Raw genomic sequence first — 21,576 nt, 5'->3', positions numbered from 1 at the left:
AGCATTCTCAGTTAGTACACAGTGCTAAACTCTTTGGCTCCAATGTGTCTACACCCTCAGCAATATCAGCACTGAATAAACCAGACTGCCTTCATCTTCAAAATGCTATGAATTGCTCTATATTGCTAACAACTGTAATGTGCATCCAAATATCTGCTGAGTTCTTTGAGGGGACAGTAATTGGGTTACCAAATTTAGCTGTGATTAATTCATCATTGTAATCGGGTTACTAAACAGTTCATAATGGTCTTGATAACCTAACTTTGAGGGAGTGATAAACAGGTTTTATAAGGAGTAAGAATGGCTGACCTTGCTTTGAGCAGAATGTTGGACAAGATGACCTGCTTATCCTGAATTATTCTATGAAAAACTACTACTATACATTTCCAAATGCCAGGGGCATGAATCAGAAGATTCCCTTCAGAAACAATAAGCCCAGGTCACTTCAGAAAACAGGAACCTTTATGTCTTTAACTACTTTTTCTTTTTTCAGTTAGCAAATTTTTATTGTCATATTCATCCTGATGAATATGCTTTCATCTCGGGTCAGAAGTTGTACTATAGCTATTATTTACACTGCAAGATTCTTTGGAGTATTATAAAGTACTGTGGATTTTGGTCGCAAAATAATCAGTTGCACAGCTAGCAAAAAAAATCCAGGAGTCTTAAACCCTGGTTCCAAGTTAGAATAATTTAACTACACTTTCTCAACACCAATCATCATGCTGAATTGCTGTGCATCAAGATATGTACACTGTTTGCAGCATTCTGTGTGAATAAACATTTTTATTCCAAATTTCTATTAGATGCGTGTTGATTAAAAAAAAAACAAAACAAAAAAAAAACACAATTTCATTCTACAGGCACAGCAACTTTCCAAATATGAAAATTATATAACTCTGTCATGCACTGTGACATTCAATATAGTGCCTCATGTCACACAGCATTGGTGTATGTGAAAACTCTAGGGAGAAAATATGCAAAAGAAGGGCAAAAATATTCCTTACATTCTCCTAGTGCTAGTTTTATATTTTCTGTCCCAAAATTGTCATTGCAGGCATAGAAAAATCCTTTGATGTTTAAAACACAATGTGTCAGAAGAACAGCCTGAGGAAAGAAATGCAAAAGCAGAGGACGGAGGATCACTCTCTGTTTGCTCTTCGCATTCATCAGCATCTTTGTCTTGTTCCATCTACCAGCAAACGTTATGGTTAAAATAACATCAAGATGAAACAAAGCTTTTTTGAATCCAGTTGTCACTCCAAACAAGTATCACCTCCTGCAAATTGCTATGAGTTTTGTATAACCCACGTATTGAAATATCTCGTTAGGAGCAACTGAGTGATTTAGACAGGTTATGTATTGCCTTATAACTACTCACATTTCACCCTAAATGTTTGCTTCTTTGAGTCTGAAAAAGTTAGAGTAAATAATTACTGTACGGAGTAGGGGTTTTTCTTGTCTTCTAGTACTATGTGAAGTGAACTTGCAGCTATTACTTTTGTCTTTGACTAATAGTGATAGTGCCTTTTGTCTTCATTGGTTTTACAGAAAAGTGAATAGCATGGAGGGTCGTCTTCTTATCCCTTTGTCATAAATGTTATTTCTGGTATTTGTTTTTTCGGGGGATAGGGCTGATGTAGACTAACTGAAATAATGTGCAGTCTGCTAAAGATGTGTATTTATAGTAAGAGAACAAGAGCAGGTGTTACATGCTCCTGGATTTAGTATAGGGGTGCATGAAGAGTGTTTGAAGGCACAGAGCTCACTGGGAAAGTGTTGGAAAAATGTTCCAAGTGGAGAGGGGTCAAATGAGGTGTAATCTTGTCCATATTGCCTACAGGGAGTATTCTCCTGAGAAAAACTTGTCTCAACATGAGCTTGCAGGCTTGCTAGTAAAGACAGTTGGTAAGTGAGGAGCATTGGAGTACCAGGGCTTTAGAGCTCACTTCCATGAATACACAGTCATGATGGATGATGTGTTCTTGGTGGATGTAAATTGAAAAACCCAGTGAGTTTTTCCAAGCTCTGTTGAACATTTCTTGAAAATGTAAATGCGTGAATGCTTAGAATGAAAAAAGAAGATAACCTGTTCTACTCTGTGTGATGAGGCTCACGAAAAGTCAGACTTCTCTGGAGACACTAGAGAAGAGAGGAGTAGGAGCTTTTCTTAACTTCATTTGCCAACACGATAACATATGAAGCAGGAGAAGAATGTATGAAAGAGGAGGAAAAAAGTGACAATACTGTTTTTTTCTTATGTAAGACATGCAGAATATCTTTCTGTCATACTTTATTAAATAAAAAGTTAGAACTGACCCTTTTTTTCACTTGTCCTAAAAAAAAAAAAAAGACTTGGCAAACAATGAGGTTTGCTTCTATTATGGGAAACTTAGCCATTAATAGCCCACTTAAAATATTCAGATAGCCAGTTGCTATTTAAAAGAAAATCCTGTATCACTAGTTTGCTAACAGCATGCATTGCCTTCTGTTTTTCTCACAGGTTCTCTAAAAATACTGCTGATAGAATGAGTTCCATTTCCACTAGCTTCTTGGAAGTATGTTGTTGTGTCTCATTACTTCGAAATAAAATATAGTTATAAAAACAACACAACAATGGATTTTAAAGTTGAATCTTCATCTCTTGCTCACTAAAGATAAAAACCATGTGACAATATATAGTATACAATCCTCTTTAGTTGTTTTTCCATCTCTGTTCTATTATGCTTTTTAGTATTTTGAAAGATTCATTAGTGGTATTATAAATTAGTCTCTCTTTAGAGAAATAGGTTCTATATACAGATAATAATGACAGATTTATTATTTTTTTTTTTTTTAACTTCTAAATATAATTTTATACATCACATTGGCTGTTTTTAAAGTTTGGGAAAGTTAACTTCTACATTTACATCCACTGCTTAGACATTACTTTAACTCTTTCAGATGGTTTTATATTCTGTGAGTGGATGTGAAAGAGGATGCAGATGTTTCAAAAACATCATTCGCATCATTAGATGCAAATGCATAGAAGTACAATGCATTTTTTTAAGTGTAATTTATTTTTCCTTCCTAGGGAATTAATTACATTTGTTCCATTGAGAATGCTTGTCTATTAAAGCTCTTAATGTTTTACAGTCAGGTAATTAACAAGGGACTTGAATGATGTCATTTATGTTAACAGTATTGTGATGAGTATTACTCAGTGTAAAATTATTTCGCGCTATTCCTGTTTGCATCACTGCTGCAGGAGTTTATTCACTTCACAATCAGAGTAAGCATGATTTACTCATTGTAGAACAGAACAGTATTCATAATAACATACAAATTTTCAATAATTGTTAAAATCACAGCAGCTGGGATTCATCTTCCACCTGGTGTGGTGGAAAGGTCTCTCTGAGGGCATCTCTCTGCTAGAAGTTATATTCAGCTCTTGTCTAAAATTAAGAGCTCAGTTAAGAAGTGTCTGCTGTGCTGTGACTGGACAGTATGATAAAAACCCAACAATGGTATGTATTGGTTTTTCACTGAACACTAGAAAATGATTTCTGCTTTATGGAACAGTAAGGGAGGTTTTTTTGGAACAAGGCTTAGTGGTTTTTGTGGTGACTTCTCTGTAAGGACACAGCTTATGCAGGTGTAAAAGGGAGAAAGAAGTAATACGGTTGCATCTCTGAGTCAGCTCATTTATATGGATATTGTCACAACTTATTTATGGTGAGCTCAATTCCCAGATGCTGTTGTGTTTGGTTGTTTTTTTTTTGTTTCTTTTTTTTCCCATCTGAGAGATAAGTACTTTGGAGAAGGCTGCAGAGGGAGGCAAGTCTGGAAGGAAAAAAAAAATTAGGTTATCTCTGGGCCTCAGTTCTTTATGCGAAATCCTTTTATTTTTATCCCGTATAGAACTTCTGTTATCCATATCATATACATGTAAGTATAAATGGACATCAGCTCTACTGCTAACTATTATCTGTGAACAAAAATGCTTGATTTTGTTGTATGTATTTAAAGGTGTTCAGGACTGAATCCAAACTGCTTCATAAAGTGAACTAAGTAATATCTAGCTTACTGTTTTTTTGTTTGTTTGTTTGTTTGGCTGCTGATTATTAACTCAACTATTCAATAACTTTGCCTTTAGCTATACCATTATTTGTGAAGAAAAATTGAACCTTGGTGGGACAGTGGGTTTTGTCTTAATGCAAGAGTGTACGAAACACTCCAGTCATCACTCTGTAATCTGAGTGCCTGAAATACTCTATTGATTGAATCTGTGTGTTTGTAAAAAGCACAACTAGTATTTAAATTAATAGGAATAGGGAGCTACTTTCACAAAAGATGTATTTGGTCTTGGCATGTTGAAGTGATATAAAAGCCAAGCTTATTTGCTTTTTCCTGCTATAACTTCCTCTGCCTTCCTTGATTGTGCCAGAAATGTTGTTCAGATGCCAAATCTACCATTTGCACCCATTCTCTTTATAATTAACCTCACTAACTAGCTTACTACCTAGTTTACAGGTGAACTAAGTTCCTATAGGAGTTCAAATCATTTACTTAAGGCTATTTTAGCTCTTTTTTTTTTTTCTTTTTATTTCTTTTTTTTTTTTTTCTTTAAGTGTCATTAGAAAGGACTCCTGAGGATTTTGTTTAGATATTCAAATTGAGTGTATGTGTTGTAATTACTTTTTTTTTCCCCTCCCTCCCAAGTTGGTTTGTTTGTTTCATCTGGGGGCAAGCATAACTTCTCTGTTATTGTTTGTGTGAGTCCATCTCAATCATTTGAGTCAGTTTGGTACTGCTTTCTTCCTTTGGGCCAATGTTGCAACCTGTGAATTGTAGGCTTTTATCTGGATCTGATGTTATGTCTGCACAAAAGGGTAGTGCAGTGCTAAGAACATGCTTTGGAATTCAAACCAATATTCTTGCAGTCTAGCTCTCTTGATTCATCAGGTAGTCATTAATTTTTCTAAATATGTAGAAAACAAAGATTGTCCAAAGATTTTAAACAGTGTGATTTAAGGTTTCTTTTCATGTTGAAACCAAGTTGCTAGCATTTACTACTGAATACCTATTCTTTGAGCTGTTTTGTTTGTGTATCAATGTTTAATAAAGACTTTTGGTTAGGTGAAATCCAATTATACTCTGCTGAAATCTGTCCTCACAAAATACTTTGCTCAAACCTCCTCCTCAATCTTTCAGTTATGTATTAAAAAAATTACAATATAAGAAAATTTCTAGCAGAGTTCTAGATGGATTAAGAATAAACTACATTAAATGAGATTTTTATCTACCATCATTGTTGATCTTAATAATGTGAGGTTAGAGTTAGTTTTGCTTGCTCCGAAGAATGCACCTACATTTGTAAACTCCTGCAATTCTTTGGAGATTGAAAAATGAGCCTATATCTGATGAGGACTTTCAGATGTGTCTTCTAGAACTAAATTGTAGTTTTGCCTAGATTAGCCATGCTCTAAACCCTTTATTTTTTTTATCTCTTCTTATTAACAGATCTCATTTTTTCACTGCTTTGTACAGAATAAGTCACAATCATGAGTGTATCAGGCTATTATTAGAATGATTTTTCTGTTTAATCAATGCAATTATGTTCTTGGTTTTGGTGCTAAGTTTTTAATTGTCTTTTGATAAGGCTTACTGAAAAATCAGTTCTCTTCATTACTTGCCCAGCAGAAGTATGGATAATAAATACTGCATAGAAAAATGCGATTCTTGTAGTTTTTGCAAGAGATATCTGGGGAAGATTTTTTCCTGCATAGCACCCCAGCCTAAGAAACAAATGTTATTTTGATCTACATAACCAAGTGTGTTACAAAAGTGAGACTTGTGTTGTTATTTTTACCTTTGTTTGAGTCTACTGTAGCAATATTTAAGCAACTGTTTAATTTTAAATGTATGGGCAGCCTAATTGATTTCATGTGCTGATGTGCCAAGTTGAATCCAGACCTTTTACTCTTCCCAAGAAATGGAGCAAGTGATGTTTGAGGCAGTAGCTAAATCTCTTTACTTCCTTGTAATAAGAATGGTTACCAGAAAGTAGTTTTTAATGATAGAAATGGTAATACTAGTTTAGGAATTTCTTTTATATATATATCTTTTCCCTATCGCCACAACACTTACCAGGCAAATGTGATATTTTTTTCATCTTTGAACTGTTCTCCAGTCTCTATATAAGCCACGTATCGTATATCCTATATCAGGCAGGTAAATGTTGTCTTGATTTCTAGTGGGAATACTGTTCATCCAGTTGCAGGGAAGAGTTCTATCTCTCTGCCCAGAGATAACAAGATCCCTTTAAATTATTTCTTGGAAAAAATGTGGGATTTCTGGAAAAAGTAAGAATAAGGAAGATATTTTAAATCAATAGTCATTTATTTATACTTTTGTGGGTCTTATTGTTTTCCATAGTAAATTACTAGTTGCAGATAGTATCTATGTATTTTTTTTTTCTGAACTTGTAATTGCATGACTCAATGTTTATCTCATATAATTAACCTTAAGATATCTGAAAAACACAACAAATTTGGTACATTTTAGATAGCACTGATGTGAACTATGCCTAATTATTACAGTTTGAGAACATCCTTGTTATTTTTGCATCTGAATAAGCTAGTGTATGTTATTTTGTTTTTAACATGCTCTGAGAAGTTCTGCAGGTGAGGCATTGGTCTGTGCAATGTTCTAAGCAGCTATAGGTTAAAAAATTCTAGCAGTTGGAGGTAGATATTAATAAGAGGTGATAATCACTTTTAGTTAAAATGAGCATTTCTAAGTTTACTTTCCATTCTCATCTGCCAGGCACCAGGCCTGCTGGGTTGCATATTTCTTTTGTGCTCTTCTGTGGAGCCAGGAATTGGACTCAGTGATCATTGTGCGTCCCTTCCAGCTCAAGATATTCTGTGATCTGATCCTTTCTGCATCCCTCAAGGCAAAATAAAAGTAATAATAATATTTCAGATGCAGTGAGAGTATTGTTGAAAAGTATTTCTTATTTAGTTTATTTGCTGTTTTATTGGCCTTTTGGGGAAGGAGATATATTTGTGTGTTAGATTATTTTCTGAGAGTTAACAGGCTACACAGCATGTGAGAGTTAGCAGTGAATTCAACCTGCTGATTGTTTTTACGGCTGGTTCAAATGTTTCTACTCTTCATACAACATTAATGATGCTTTTTGCTAAATTGCTTCTTCAAACAAAATAATACTAGAGGAATGAGCAACTTACCACTACAGAAATAGGAGAATAAGGGTCACATTAGTTTGGGGATCAGTTGTTCAGACGTTTGAAAAGACAGCTTCATTAGCTGGACAGAGGTTTGATTAATAATTACTAAAGATTTTCTTGCTAAGCTTTCCAAGGAGCTTCTATGTATGTCTTTGGTTGCATCATGTAGAATCACCAAATTGCTCAGGTCAGAAGGGATCTCAGGAGATCTTTAAACTAAGCTCCTATTCAAAGCAGGGTCAACGTTCAATTCAGACCGTTCTGTCCAAGGCCTGGAAAATCTTTGAGGACAGACCTTTTGTAACCTCTCTGGATAGTCTGTTCTGATGCTTCATTATGCTCAGAATGAAAGCCTTTTTTTTTTTTATCCCTCTTTTATCCATTTGGAATTACTTCCATTTCAGCTTGTGGCTGTTGTCTCTCTCTCTCTCACTGTACAACATCAGGAATAACGTGGATCGGTTTCTCAACAGCCTTGCTGTAGGTACTGAAGTACGACAATCTTCTCTCTGTAAGATTGAATGTGTCCTGTTTTCTCCAGCACCAAGACTATTATCTTGGTGATCTTCAGATGAATTCATTCAAGTTTATCAGCCACTTTTTGTTACCACCCAGTAGACTATCAGCCTTCATTCATTCCAGGTCCATTGCTGACTTAGCTTTAATAAAACATCCACAAGGATCCCTGGGTCCTTTACAGCAGAACTCTTTCCAGGTTACAAGTGTGTACTTCTGGCTTGCATCCGGCTTTCTGTCCACTAGAACTCATAAGTCATCTGCAGCACTGTCTCAATGAGTTCTTCTCCCAAATTGTATGCATATCTGGGATTGTTCTGACCCAAGGACATCTTGCACTTGACCTCATTGATCTTCACTAGGTTCGTGTGGGTCCACTTCTCAAGCTTATCCAGGTCCATTTAGATGGCAGCCTTTCCTTCTGATGAATCAGCAAACGTGCTGAGGGTACACTCAATCACATTATCCAGGTTGTTGATTAAGATGTTGAAAGGAGATTGTCACAAAACAGGCCTGAGGGTCACCATTTGCTGGTCTCTGGTGGATGTAAAGCCATTAACTGCAACATAGACTAGTTGACCATAAATGTGAGCATTTGTTGGCACTGTGGGACACTGATTTGTAGGCAACATATTTGAAAAATATGTTTGTCACTGTGAATAAGAACTTAATATTTCTTAGATCCTGTGTTTTTTGATCAGTTGTACTTGCTAGCTGGGCTCTATAAATGGTAGTTTTTCTGAAAATTCCACTTGAACTCAGAAGTTATTAGTATAACTTGTTGCTCTGTCTCAGTTTTTTTCTTCTGTTTCAAAAAGTGCCAGGGATACTGTATCATCCCCTAGTGATTAATGTCCCCTCAACATTTTGATTTCTTGCAAGAAATATGTGACTATATTTAGGTAAAAGCAAGCTTAACATGACTATACTTGCCCATGGAAGTCTTTGTGATACTGTGTGTAACTACTCCTATGTATCTTCCATCCCTTTTGTCAGTATTTCAGATAAAATAGACCTGGTATAGCATGCTCATGGTGTCACTGATCTTCGCAAAACATTGTCAGTGACCCTTAGTTGAGCCACAGCTTAGTTTACAGTGGTAGCAAAGGTTATAAGAACATGTCTTTGAGAGCGGTTAATTAACACAGAACTTAATTGGAGTGTTAGCCATGTCTTAACTCCAGGTATAATCTATTCTGCCAGGAGTTAGTCTGATGAAGGAGAATGCATACCTGCTGTCCTTCAGAAGAAAGGGGAAGAAATGAGAGAGGGGATATAAGTGAGAAAAACTTAATTGAGTGTGATGATGGTAGGCAGGAGGATATAAGTCTTCCAGAGCAGTGGACATATTAACCTGGAGGCATCAATGTTCATAGAAACACTCTCTGCTAACATGTAGAACTCCATGCAGATGAAAAAGTGCCGATTAGAAAATGAGTGCTAGTCTTTTTGAAAAAGAAAATCATAGCTGTAATGATTGTAATGTTTGTCTTTCTTATTATATCTTACCTTCTGATTTTTGTTCCTGCCTGATGTAAAGATGGGTGGTGGTGGTGGGTTGTTGTTTTTTTTAATTTGCTTTACAAGGCAATTTTAAACTCCCTTAGAGGGAGGATGAGGTACTCTCGAAGGAACGCACAGAGGATTATGCTTTAAGCCATTTTAGAGATCACGAGTTAATTCAGAAGCCGTAGATGGAGCTGACAATAGCCATTCATCTGTAAGCCAGCATGTCTTAAATTGACTTTCTTTGGTTTACAGGGCAGTCTTGTTCTGAGAGCTTTATAATGTTGAGTAAATGAGGAGGATGTGTTACTCACTCTTTGTGCACTCACATTGACTCAGCAGTATTGACCTATTTATTCAGTAGGCAATTTTAGATCATTAGCCATAGTAAGCTTGTGTTCATGCTCTTCTTCCTAGTTTAGTATTTTAGTACATATTGGCATTCAAAAATGTCCATTTTGGGCAGATAGCAAAATGTGTAGCTAATTAGCTCTTTGTCCCTGACTCTTCTTGTCTGACTGTGGGAATTTGTTTGTTTGTTTTAAAGCACATACTACTTTTCATTGCCTTGAAAAGCTAAGAAATAACATGCAGGAAATGAGAAAGACCATCTCTTTATTCCATTCCAGTAGGTGGGAACTCCGTTTCTAGAGGTGCAGAGCTTAAAATACCAATATTTTTTGTATTCTTGTGCCACTGTGTACACACAAAAAAAATGATACAAATCAACTCAAAACGATTACCATGAACAAAATTTAAAAAAAAAAAAAAAAAAAAAAAAAGTAAGAACAAACAACAGACAACAATGTTTCCTATATTTTAGTTTGTGCACATTATCTCTTGCTTTTTCTCTGGATAGAACTGAGACAAATCTGTCTCCATCCTTTTATTTCCCTAATGTCAGGCGCTCGTGCACATCATAAAGATTTCACTGAGCTTTCTCTTACAGCCCACTGCTGAACTGACTATGCTCTGACAGTTTCTCCTGTAGAAAGCTTTCTCCTTTATCCTTGATGCAACTCACTAGCACACAGCCAAAGTCACCTCCCTTGACTATGCCTAATACTGCTTAGGAGACCATTTGTCTTCCTCGTGGCAAGGAGGCACTGCTGGCTTGTGTTCCTGTGTCCAGCAGGACTCTTAAATCTCTTCCCTTGGATTCTTCACATGTACATACCCTGTGTTTGTGCATACATTTATTTCTGAAGAAAATCTTTGTTGCTGTTTTTAGTGTTTAAGGTATACAATAGTTACTTTTTATGGCATTAGAAGGATTAAAGGCAGATGCTTTATTTTTATTTTTAAGGCAGACTTTAACAGAGAATTGACAATAGCAAAGATACTTGATTTTTTGAATAGCAATGACTTCAAAGCTTGAGTTGTTTCAGAAAAATGTATATAGCTGCTCAACTGTCCTTTTTAAATTATTATCCTAAATACGTAAGCATTTTCTGATTCTCAGAAGATGATCAGCTCTAAGTTAATTGAAGTTTTTAATTTTCTTCTTCTAAATCTTAAAAACATAGGGCAATTAATTCTACATGTGCATTTCACAAAGCATTGTACTAGTATTTGACAATAGTTTAGACAAAATGTAAGTAGGACTTTCAGATACTCAATTTACTACTATTTCATGCTAAAGTGAAAATTTCTAATTTTGCTTGCATAGGTCTTCATTTATACATGTACTTGTGGACTCTACACAAAATAGCAAATATTATTCTTTGACATTCATTGTGAATTGAGAGGGCTTCAGAAGAAAGATTCTATGAAGAAATGGAAGTACTCTAGAACAAGAAAAATCAGTTTACATTGAAATGAAGAAATAATAGAACTTCCTGTTATAAAAGTCAGTATTTTTCACTGCTCATTATTTTACATGGAAGTGCTTTTATTTTCTTGATGATGTGTAATTTATGTGCTGTCCTTTATGGATAAGTATTACCAAATTGTGTGTAGAAAGCATAAGGAGAACAATTTATTCATTCGTTGTTATTAAACTGCTGGAATATGGTTACAACGCTAGAGAAAATTTATGTTTTCACTCAGTTTTATTTAATTGATTTAATTTTCATAAAACATTTTGGTATTTCATTTTTAAGTATTTTTTCACTTACCTCTTTTCGACACAATATGCATCTCTAATAGAGGTTCTACCTACGAAATACGTTTCTACGTATTTCTACCTACGAAAAACGTATACATTTACTACTGAAAATAAACTCTGAATATACTAACCTGAGTATTTTGCAGGATGTGCAGCATGATGGTGAAACTTTCAAGTACCTTTAAAACCTTGGGGCAATTTCTACCTTGCAGAATCCGTGCTTTTCTCATTAGATCTTTGACAGAGTAATAAGCCTACATGACTTTGATGCTTTCCCCTTTTCTGAAACCATCTTATGTAGACATTGATCAAGATATTAATGGGACTTGGGTATGCTTTATGTAACACAAAAATGCAGTAGTTTTCATTCTTGTGTAGTAAGTTATTTTGGAATCAAATTGGACTTTTACTGGACTTTACTGAAGCACTTCACATCCTGACATAGTCCCTGACATGACTGCAATCACACAAGCTGTAGAGTTATCTCCACTATTTCCTCGTGCAGAGGCTGTTAGGTTTTACATAAAAAGTTAAGTTGATCCTGATTTAACAAAATTTAATATTTTTAAATTGTGAATTTTTTATACATGTGAATTTTTAAAAGTGAAATTGTCTATTTCACTTAGAAGTTTACCAATGTCTTATTTTTGGAATCCTGAGAATATCATGCTCAGTGTTGTCTTTTCTTTACTGTATTTGGACTAGGGAGTGGGCAAGATAATGGACTGCATTGTTCGTTAGCTGTCAAGTCTCTTTTTCTCTAAATAAAACTTTGTCTCTTACTGAGTTAGTTTTATTTCCACTCAGCAGAACAAATTCAAGTATTTAACTGGTGTTTTCTCTGGTGTGCAGTCATTTGTTTCCTCTGCTTTTAGGATGCCTTCTCATAATGAAATATAGTCGTAAATTCTTGAAGGTGAAATTTGTTGAAGAATTGTGCAGCTAAAATGAATGCTCTGAAACTGAAATTTGAGTAAAACTACACACACTGTGGTGTCTCACAGTTTATCAGTACCCTTTTATAACTGACAAGTAGAACGAGAAGTAAAAAAGTAGAAGTGTGCTCTGACTCACATGGCATTAATTGAAATTCAAGCATATGGTGTCAAAAAGGTAACATCTTGCTTTGAAAGTTCAGGTTACTTACTAGTGTAAATGAAAATACTAGTAGGAGCTGTAAAGGTGGAACTTCATAAATGATAGAATAGTTCAATGAGAAGGGGCCTTCAAATAGCCCCAGGTTGAACTGCCTGATCATTTTAATGCTAACAGAAAGTTAACACACGGTAATGATGGCATTGACCAAATGCCTTGAGCACTGAGAAACACAGGTTAGCAACTTTTTAGCAGGTTGTAAAGTGTCAGCTTATTTGCAAGAGAAAGCTGCAGGCCGTTGCCCTGGTGCTGAATTCTACTGACCATTAAGCCCTACACTTTGATGGGATTTATTCTTTAGAACAATCTCCTGGCTTTTCTGAAGCATCTTTGAGATCTTTTTAGTTCTGTGGGCCAGGAGTTCGAAGCAGGCCTCACGAGCATGGTACTTCCAGTCAGAAGTACAGTGGTGCCATGGCTGAGAAGGGGACCCTTTTCCCATGAGGACGGGGAGCTCCCACTGCAGTAGCTAGTACAACCTAATGGCTATGGCAGTGTGGCCAGGCCTGCCCTAGCCCAACCGGATGGGAGCCATGGACTCTCCACACACACAGACTTACTCACATTCTCAGGAAATGAGGAAATAATGTCTCTATTCCATGCAACTAGACATGGAGTTGGAGCTTTTGTAGATGCTGGGTCTTGGTCATACCTATTGATGGGTGGTGCAAAGAAAATGGTTTCCCGCTCTGCTCGCTACCTTTTAGCAATCTTTTTAGATATACTGTGTCTGAAGAAAAGGCACAGATAAAAGATTGCTTTTAACATGATTTTTTTACAAGGCTATAATCAAGAGCTGGATAATATATTTAAATTGCTTTGATAAATTACATTTCCATTAATGTAGTACTGATAACACTGGAAGTACGTATTTGTCCAATCAAAATGAAAAAAACACCAGTATTATTAAATGTGAATATTTAAAAATTACAGTGGAACTACTTATTGTGTATTTTATGGCTCATACTTGGCCAATTACTAGATTGCATTACTGCAATTGTAAATATAAAATGGTTGGAGAAGATTTTCTGTTTGCATAAATGTACAGTTTTGATTAGAGGAAGAAAGCTCTGCATTAGAAACAAAACTGTTATGGTTTCTAGGGTTGACCTTACTTTTTCTGAAATACTTTGTATTCCCACTCGCATTTTATTATTACCTGTACAGTTATATTTGGATATATTGCACACTGAGATTGCTGGATTTGATGGTTTTTTTTTTTGTTGTTTCCCATCTCACTCTACATGACTGTTCCTATTCTCAACCTCCATTATGCTAGTTCGACAAACAGTGCTTCCTCCTAAGCAGCCAGTATATGGCTTTACCTTGGTCTATATATATGTGTGTGTATGTATATAAGTACACACACGTATCGCCATGCAAATCTTAGTCTTAAAGCTTTATAAAGCAAGATGACCAGTGCAGGATGCCTGCTTTATTATTCGTAGAATCATAGAGTGGCCTGGGTTGAAAAGACCATCATGGTCGTCTAATTTCAACTCCCCTGCCATGTGCAGCCAGCCACTAGACCAGGCTGCCCAGGCCCACATCCAGACTGGCCTTGAATGCCTCCAAGGATGGGGCATCCATAACCTCCTTGGGCAACCTGTTCCAATGCACCACCACCCTCTGAGTGAAAAACCTCTTCTTAATACCCAACCTAAACCTCCCCCGTCTCAATTTGAAACCATTTCCCCTTGTATGTAATGAATTGTATGTTTGACACTATCGAAACATGCTACTTCTTACATTCAACCTATGTGTTCTTCCTGATTAATGGCTTTCCAAATAGTATTGGTTCACTCAGGAAAGGATGATCCTATCTTTTAGTATACAAAAACTTCTAAATTAGAAGTGTCTGCATAAATGGTCCAAAAAAAAGAAAAAAAGAAAAAAAAGAAAAAGAGAAAAAACCCACCACCAACAAAAAAGCCCCGGAACACAAAAACACAGTGAAGTGTTAAGTTACTGCTCTTGAAAGATTTTGGAACTTTTTTTTTTTTTTTTTTTTTTTAAAGTAATTTGCAGATTGTGTTTGAAAGTTGGATGCAGCAAGAAGTTGAGCAGGAGTGGGAAAACAAAGGTTGAGAACATCTATGCACAGATAGGTACTTTTTTTAACTTGAAGCTAACAGGTGATACAGCCCAAAGTCATTAGGACTTTGTTGGAAATGCAGCTCTTAAATCAAGTCTTTGAGCTTGTCAAAGGCTTAACATGGAATATTTTGTTTGCTACAGAGATGCCTTAGATCTCTTCATCTCATGTACTAAAGAATATTGAGAATATTCTCACTGAAAATAACATTAAGTATAATCTGAATTTTTCTATTTTTCTTGTATTGAATATTTTGTAGTGCAGATGAAATGAAATAACTGTGAAGGAATGAAATTAAGTCCACATAACAGAACTAGTGATTTAGAAAATTGTCTTCAGTGTTCATACACTCTTAACATAATGCTTACTTGCAAGTATCTTGCCACATTTTTTTTTTTTTGTGCAACTCACAAGTAAAACAAACAAAATTCTGGAGAGAGGTTACAAGTTATTACTCACTTAAAAAATGTTGTCTTGGGTCCTATAATGTTGGGAATTATAACTGGGGGATTATTATGGATTTTTTGGATCAACAGTCTAAAATTGCAGAAAGTTCTCTAAATTTCACTTAAAATGGCTACTTATTAATGAAGTATACTTCAGTTTTTCTCTGGGAATATGCTAACAGTCTGTAGCTTTTTCTTAAGTCTCTTCATATTTACGTCATCATTTTAAAATGCCCACGGTTTTCAGACAGTGAGAAACTTGAGGTCAGGTGGCAAATGACTGAGAAGAAGAATCTTGCAGTTTTTTCTATATGGGCTGTCAGAAGACAACATGAATATTACATGACATTGGTTCCTCACGCAGTTAGCAGTGTGGCCATAGAATCCAAATTAAAAATCTGACAACTTCATCCACCTAAGTTTTATGAGGCATTTTCCCTGGGTGAAATGAGATTTGAGATTTCTGAATAGATCATTAATAGTTATTACTGTTTACACATTTTGCATTGCAGTATAAATTCACAGAAGTTTTGGTCTGTAGTTTGAGTGAGACTGAAGTCTGGATAGGAAGGCAAAACCTCTCTGACTGAGAGGTACTTTAGACCAGCAGGTTTGATGCACCTTAATATTGCAGAGATGAGTAATTTGAACATTGCCACGAGTAAAAATTATTTGTTTGCACAAATAAGTGACTTTTACAGTTGATTTGGAGTTTTCTAATCTGCTGTCTTTTCAAACATTGTATGTTAATACAGCTTATCAGCACAAAAGCCTTTCATTGTTTTGCCTACGCATAAAAGCAAGGCTTATTTTATATATATACATAAAATATAATTTATATTTATATAAAATATATTTAATGTATAAATTTTATATTTTATATATATATATTTAAAGGCTATACAGGTATGTGCAAATGCATGCAGCACCTGAATACGTGTTAAAAGACACGCGGTGAGAAAGAGTAGCATTCAGAGGGACCCTAACAGGCTTTGAGAGATCAGCCCATGTGATTCTTGAGAAGCTGAACAAGGCCAGGTGTACAGACTTCATCTTGAATTGGGGCAATTCCAAACATGAGGACAGCATGAGTGGAGAAAGAATTGAGAACTTCCCCAAGGAGAAGGACTCAGGTGTGCTGTTAATGAGAAGCTCAACATGAGCCATCAATGTGCATCCAAAGCCCAGAAATCCAACTGCATTTTGAAACGTGCCAGAAGAAGTGTGTCTGGCAGGACAAAGTTCTTAATTGTCCTCTTCTACTCCACTCTCATGAGACTCCACCTGCAGTGCTGCTTTCAGCTCTGAGACCCCCAGAAGAAGAACAAAGATCTGTTAGACTGGGTCCAGAAAGTGCATATGAATATCATCAGCGGGCTGGAGCACCTCTCCTCTCTTACAAAGAGAGGCTGAGATAGCTTCATTTATTATGGTGCTTTTGTGGTATTTTTGTTTTATTTTTTGTTTTATTGTGCCAGTAGCATTTTATTTTTAAATAATAATAATAATAAAGCAGTAATAAGATATCCTTAACAGATTCTTAGAATCCAACAGTGAGAATCCCTAAAGTTACCTTATGATCATAAGCACCTTCTTCTGAGGAAGAAGGAACTTCTGAGATGCTGCTGTTGATGCCATGGTGGAAATTTCTCAGTTGTTTGTTGTTGTTTCTCTTGTTTTTCTATTAATTTTTTTTTTAAAGCACTTTGGTCAGGCATGAATTATCTTTTATTATGTGGGTGTTGATGAGTGGATGCTTTTTCACATTCTGGAAGTAGAGAATCAAAGGAAGATAATGCATTCATTATTTAGCCTAGATTAGCTCAACACAGTTACTCTTCATAGAGCAGAACACTGTATTATTGATATTTTTATAGAACTACTATTTTACTGATAGTTGTATGTGTCTAGAAATAGTACCCTTGCAATCATTAGCAGTTTACTTTGCAAGTAGCAGGATGCTGTGGAGGAAACATGATTTGTGAATTCTGATGAACAGTTTCACAAAGGCGGGGTGACTAATTGCAATTGAATGAGAATCTTGGTATTTTTTCACACTGTGCATATTCTTGGATAATTAATTTTATTTAAATAACAACAACTAGATATTAAAAAAAATCTAAATGAAAGGTAAAACAATTGGCACCATTTCTTTGTCTTCCTTCCAAAGAGCACTAAATAGAGATTTGACTGGTGGTCTGTGCTTTCAGTCTATTGGAATATTTTCTTTTCTTTTAGTTGGCTATTCTTATCCTTGTTTGTTTGGTTTGATTTGATATATCACCTCTAGAGTGGAGAACTCTAAATTTTTCTGGGGGTGAATAATTCCGAAATCACATTTTAAAACTTTGAAGTAATTTGATATTATTCCACCTTTACGATATTTGAACTTTTGTAGCTCTGAAAAATAATAAAATTAATAAAACTTATCTATGAGACTTGATTGAACTAAAAGGGAAGAAGACTCCTTTCACTTATTGTTTGTACAGACTGAAACAGGGGTTAAACCTTCAGTCTAACTTGCCAGTCACCTCTGCTTCTCTTCCAAGCCTTGTTATTTTGTATTTGAGAGTTACAAATCAGCGCATACTGTGTGGAGGCAAAGATATTGTATTGTTTAGGGCTATTGTAACTTGAATGTGCCCTTTTTCATTTTAAACTTCCAGCTTGCAACCCCAATACAATACCTCCTACTGTCAGAAAATAGAAATAGTTTTGAAGAGGTTCATAGGCTTTTGAATAAATTGTTTTCAATCATTGCCTAGAACAGAATTAAATACATCAAACACATTGTATGAGAACTGTTGAGTCATGGCCTGAACCACTGATTGAGAACCTGGGGAAAAGATCTAGTCAGTCTTGAGAGCACAGCTAAAGGCAATTCACTTGTGCAACTGGAAGGGATGGAGCCTGGCTCCACCTGTCTTAGACTTCATTTGAAGGCTAACTGCCAGAGGGGAAGGTTTTCTTTCTGGAGATTCTTCCTTGTTGAAGCTTTCCCCTGCAAACCTGGAATCTTTGGATACGAGTGAGCAATCTTTTTCCCTTCCTTTACAGCATCTTTCTATCCTGCTGGTCTTTTAGTCATTACACCTTTTTGTAACGTCTTTCCCATTGTATTGATTTGTCCAGTTGCTGCACACATATTAAGTTTTTCCTATTTGCTGAACAAGTATTTAATAAACTTACCTAATAATTTAAGGAATCCTTAGATATACACAATGCAGACTTTTCAATCATGTGTTTCCCTTTTCATTATTTTCGCTCTAGTTTGCTCTTGATCTGAACCTACGCATTTTTCAGATCATAATTTGTTTTCTTTTTCCAGTGGAGGCCATTTTCATGCTAGTAAATCTGCTGAGTGTTTCTGTTTTTCTCATCTTCATCACTGTGACTGTAGCATGACAGGGTAAAACTCCATGTTGTTGTCAAAATAGGTGCTCAACACCTAGAACTGCTTCAGATTTTAAGTAGATCTATTTCTTAACAGTAATATATCATTTAAAAAATTGCATTATTTGTGTGCCATCTTAACAGCTTTCAATAAAAAGAAATAAAAAGATAAATCCAGAGGAGTTGAAAAATTGGGTTGAGAGGAAAATCAGGACGTTGTTTTCGTATGATAACATCAGTAAATGAATTATATCAAGAGTAAAATAAAGATCATTAAATGAATCATAAAAAATACATGAGGAACAACAGTATTTCTACCAAGTTCTCTGAATGGTATGGTTCAACATTAGCAAGTTTAACTATTTCAATTGTCAGAAGTGTAAACACTTTCAAGAAAAGAATTTCACAGAAAATCTTTGTTGAGTTAAAAACAAGGGGGGGGGGGGGGGGGGGGGAACACTGGTATTTTCTACAAAAGATTCCTTTCCAGCAAAGCCACTCATGGATTTTTGCTTTAATCTCTCCACTCTGAGGAGTAGGAGTTCCCCCTAAAATAGATTATTTACCTATTCCTAATGTAGAAGTTTTGCAAAAGACTTTGTGGAAATATCTGCGATTTTTTGGATGTGTGTATGGCAGCAAAACTGCCACCTGATCTTGTGCCAAATGTGGAGTCTGAATGTTTTTTTTTTTTTTTTTGTAATTTTTATTTTGATCTTTTAGTTATGATTTATGGTTCTCTCAAATATAAGTCGGTATGTGAATGAGCAACTTGGCTTTAATTAACTTCCACCTTATCCAAAAAGGAGTAATATTAAAAAGCCTCCAAATCTCAGGCTTAAAAAAAAATGAAAAACCATTGACAAGACTTATAATTAGTAGTTACTGGCAAACTGAAAATACAATGGTGGGATTCAGCATCTGCCTGTAAATATCCATTCGCTCACAAACGCTATCAAAAAAAAGTTGAAGAATATTAATTCTTTTAACAAATCCAGATATACAGTTTGTTCCTTTTTGAAATGATCTGAAATCAGAGGTTATGCCATTCAAGAAATATTTTTTGATGAATTTTTAATGGTGTGACCTGTTTACCCATTCCTCCTTTGCATTTAGTCAAAATGGCATGACTCATTCACTTGAAAGAAAATGAAAAATGAATTTAGTTTCATTCTCTATCCAATATTAACAATATAAATTCATATCAAGTTTATTTAAAGAAAATGTATGAAGGAAAATCCTACCACAATAACCTCTTATTGTTGTGTATTAGCAGAGTTCTTTCTGATCCAATGCCAAATCAGTTTTAAAGTAACACGTCAAGGGTAAAGACTCATTAAAATAGAAGGATTAAACCATCAAAAGTTCTTGTAAATTATGTGTCTATGACACTGTGGCTATCTTGAGCAAATTCAGAGGCTAGTTTTCTATTCTTAATTCTCTATATGTTACAGGGTTGTGTTATGAAAACTAAGACCATGCCTTATGCCTAAATAACTGAAAGAAAGAACTCAACATGGGAAACTGTTCTTGCTATAGCTTTTATTTGTTCAAGGCATTGAACCTCTGGACTGAAAGCTGGGGCAGGGAAATGAAACAGGATCTAGATATAAAGAGTACATTTTTTAAAAGAAAGAAAAATCCAGGCCTACAAGTTAAAGAAAGAAAGAAAAATAAACTTCACTAAGGCTTGCTTATTATTTACTAGTTGCTCAATATTCTAATATTCTATGGCTATATTTTTTGAAACATCAGCATTATGCTGTGCTTTGGCTGAGGCGAGTTCCTTATAAAATGTTGTTAAACTGAATGATGTATAAAGCTGGTTGATCACTACAGTGTTTGTAAAAATCCTGAGGGCCATTCTTTCCTTTTAAAACTGGACTTCTCAACCTCTCAAGGGAAAGTACAGGCTTATTCTGCTTCTTATAAAAATCATTTTAATGCTATGAACACTTCTTAATGAATTACTGTACTGTTTTTGAAGTAGTTCTGATTATGAGAATGAGACAAACAAATCTCCACTTCTTTCTTTTGACAGTGAAATCCTTCATAGACTTTTTACAAAAGCATTTGTGATGTGAAAAGTACAAATCAATTTTATAAGTAGTTAAGTAGAATATAGAATAATTTGTCTCACTTTTTTTTTTTTTTTCTGTGTGGGAAAACTTGAGTCACGGTAGGTAGTGCACGGTAATAGAATACTATATCAACATGAAGAAAGCACAGAATATTATGTCAACATGGAGAACACAGTGTTGGTTTATCCAACCACTCTTAAAAATACTGCATATATTGAAAAAAAAACCTGCAATGTTGTGAATTAGTGGGTAGAATTGAAGTGCCATGCGGGAGCCTTGTGGTCTGTCTGCCTGTAGTTTCTACAACACTTCTGACAAGATAGTTTCAATACGTTATTCCTCTACTCTGAAGTAGAACGTAGCCTACTTCCCTAGTGTAGTCAGCAAAAAGTGCTGAATAGGCTTTTTCAATAATAAGCTATCAACATAACTAGGAATGCATGTAGCCCTATACATACGTTGACAAAATGTATAAAATGTTTTAGTAGTATGTTTCAGCTGTGATTACAGATACACTGGCTTGTTCAGATGCTTGGCTTTACATCTGAGGATAACCATGATATGACATTGCACTAGCAGCTTCTGTCTATATTTTTTAAATGGCTAAGGTCCCAAGATGTATGTTCTCACAACTATGCTCAAGATACACTCCAGGAAAATAGTAAGGTTCAGTGACAAGTGCTAGTCCTTTTTCTGCGTGGAAATAAACAGGTTGGAGGACAACAACAACATGATAGAAATCTGGTGGCTTGTCAATATGCCCAGCCAAAATGAAAAAAGTGTTTTCAAAACTGAGTTAAAAGGAAGCATCTAGGAAATTATATCTTTATATATATTTATGTATTACTTCAAAAGTAATGCTTCCTGTTTGTTTGCATGGAAACAATGGCAGATACAAAGAGGACTGTAGCGTTACTTAAGAAAGCCAATTCTCAGCTGCAAATCACTAATTTTCAACATGTTCACAACTGTTAGATATGCGTCTTCACCAGCAATGAACAAGAGCCTTTATGCTCAGTATATTATATTTTTCCTTCCTTCCTTG

At 35.3% G+C, this 21,576-nt stretch overlaps 1 protein-coding gene across 2 annotated transcripts in view; it reads left to right on the top strand.

The window, feature by feature from the left end:
- The window catches only part of GRID2 (glutamate ionotropic receptor delta type subunit 2), a 679,658-nt gene that overhangs the window by 61,408 nt on the left and 596,674 nt on the right, over positions 1 to 21,576 (top strand). The window lies entirely within an intron of this gene.

The sequence above is a fragment of the Tympanuchus pallidicinctus genome, unplaced genomic scaffold (assembly GCF_026119805.1).
Source record: "Tympanuchus pallidicinctus isolate F22 unplaced genomic scaffold, pur_lepc_1.0 scaffold2, whole genome shotgun sequence".
NCBI classification, from domain to species: Eukaryota; Metazoa; Chordata; class Aves; order Galliformes; family Phasianidae; genus Tympanuchus; species Tympanuchus pallidicinctus.
This window is presented reverse-complemented; position numbering and strand designations above follow the sequence as displayed.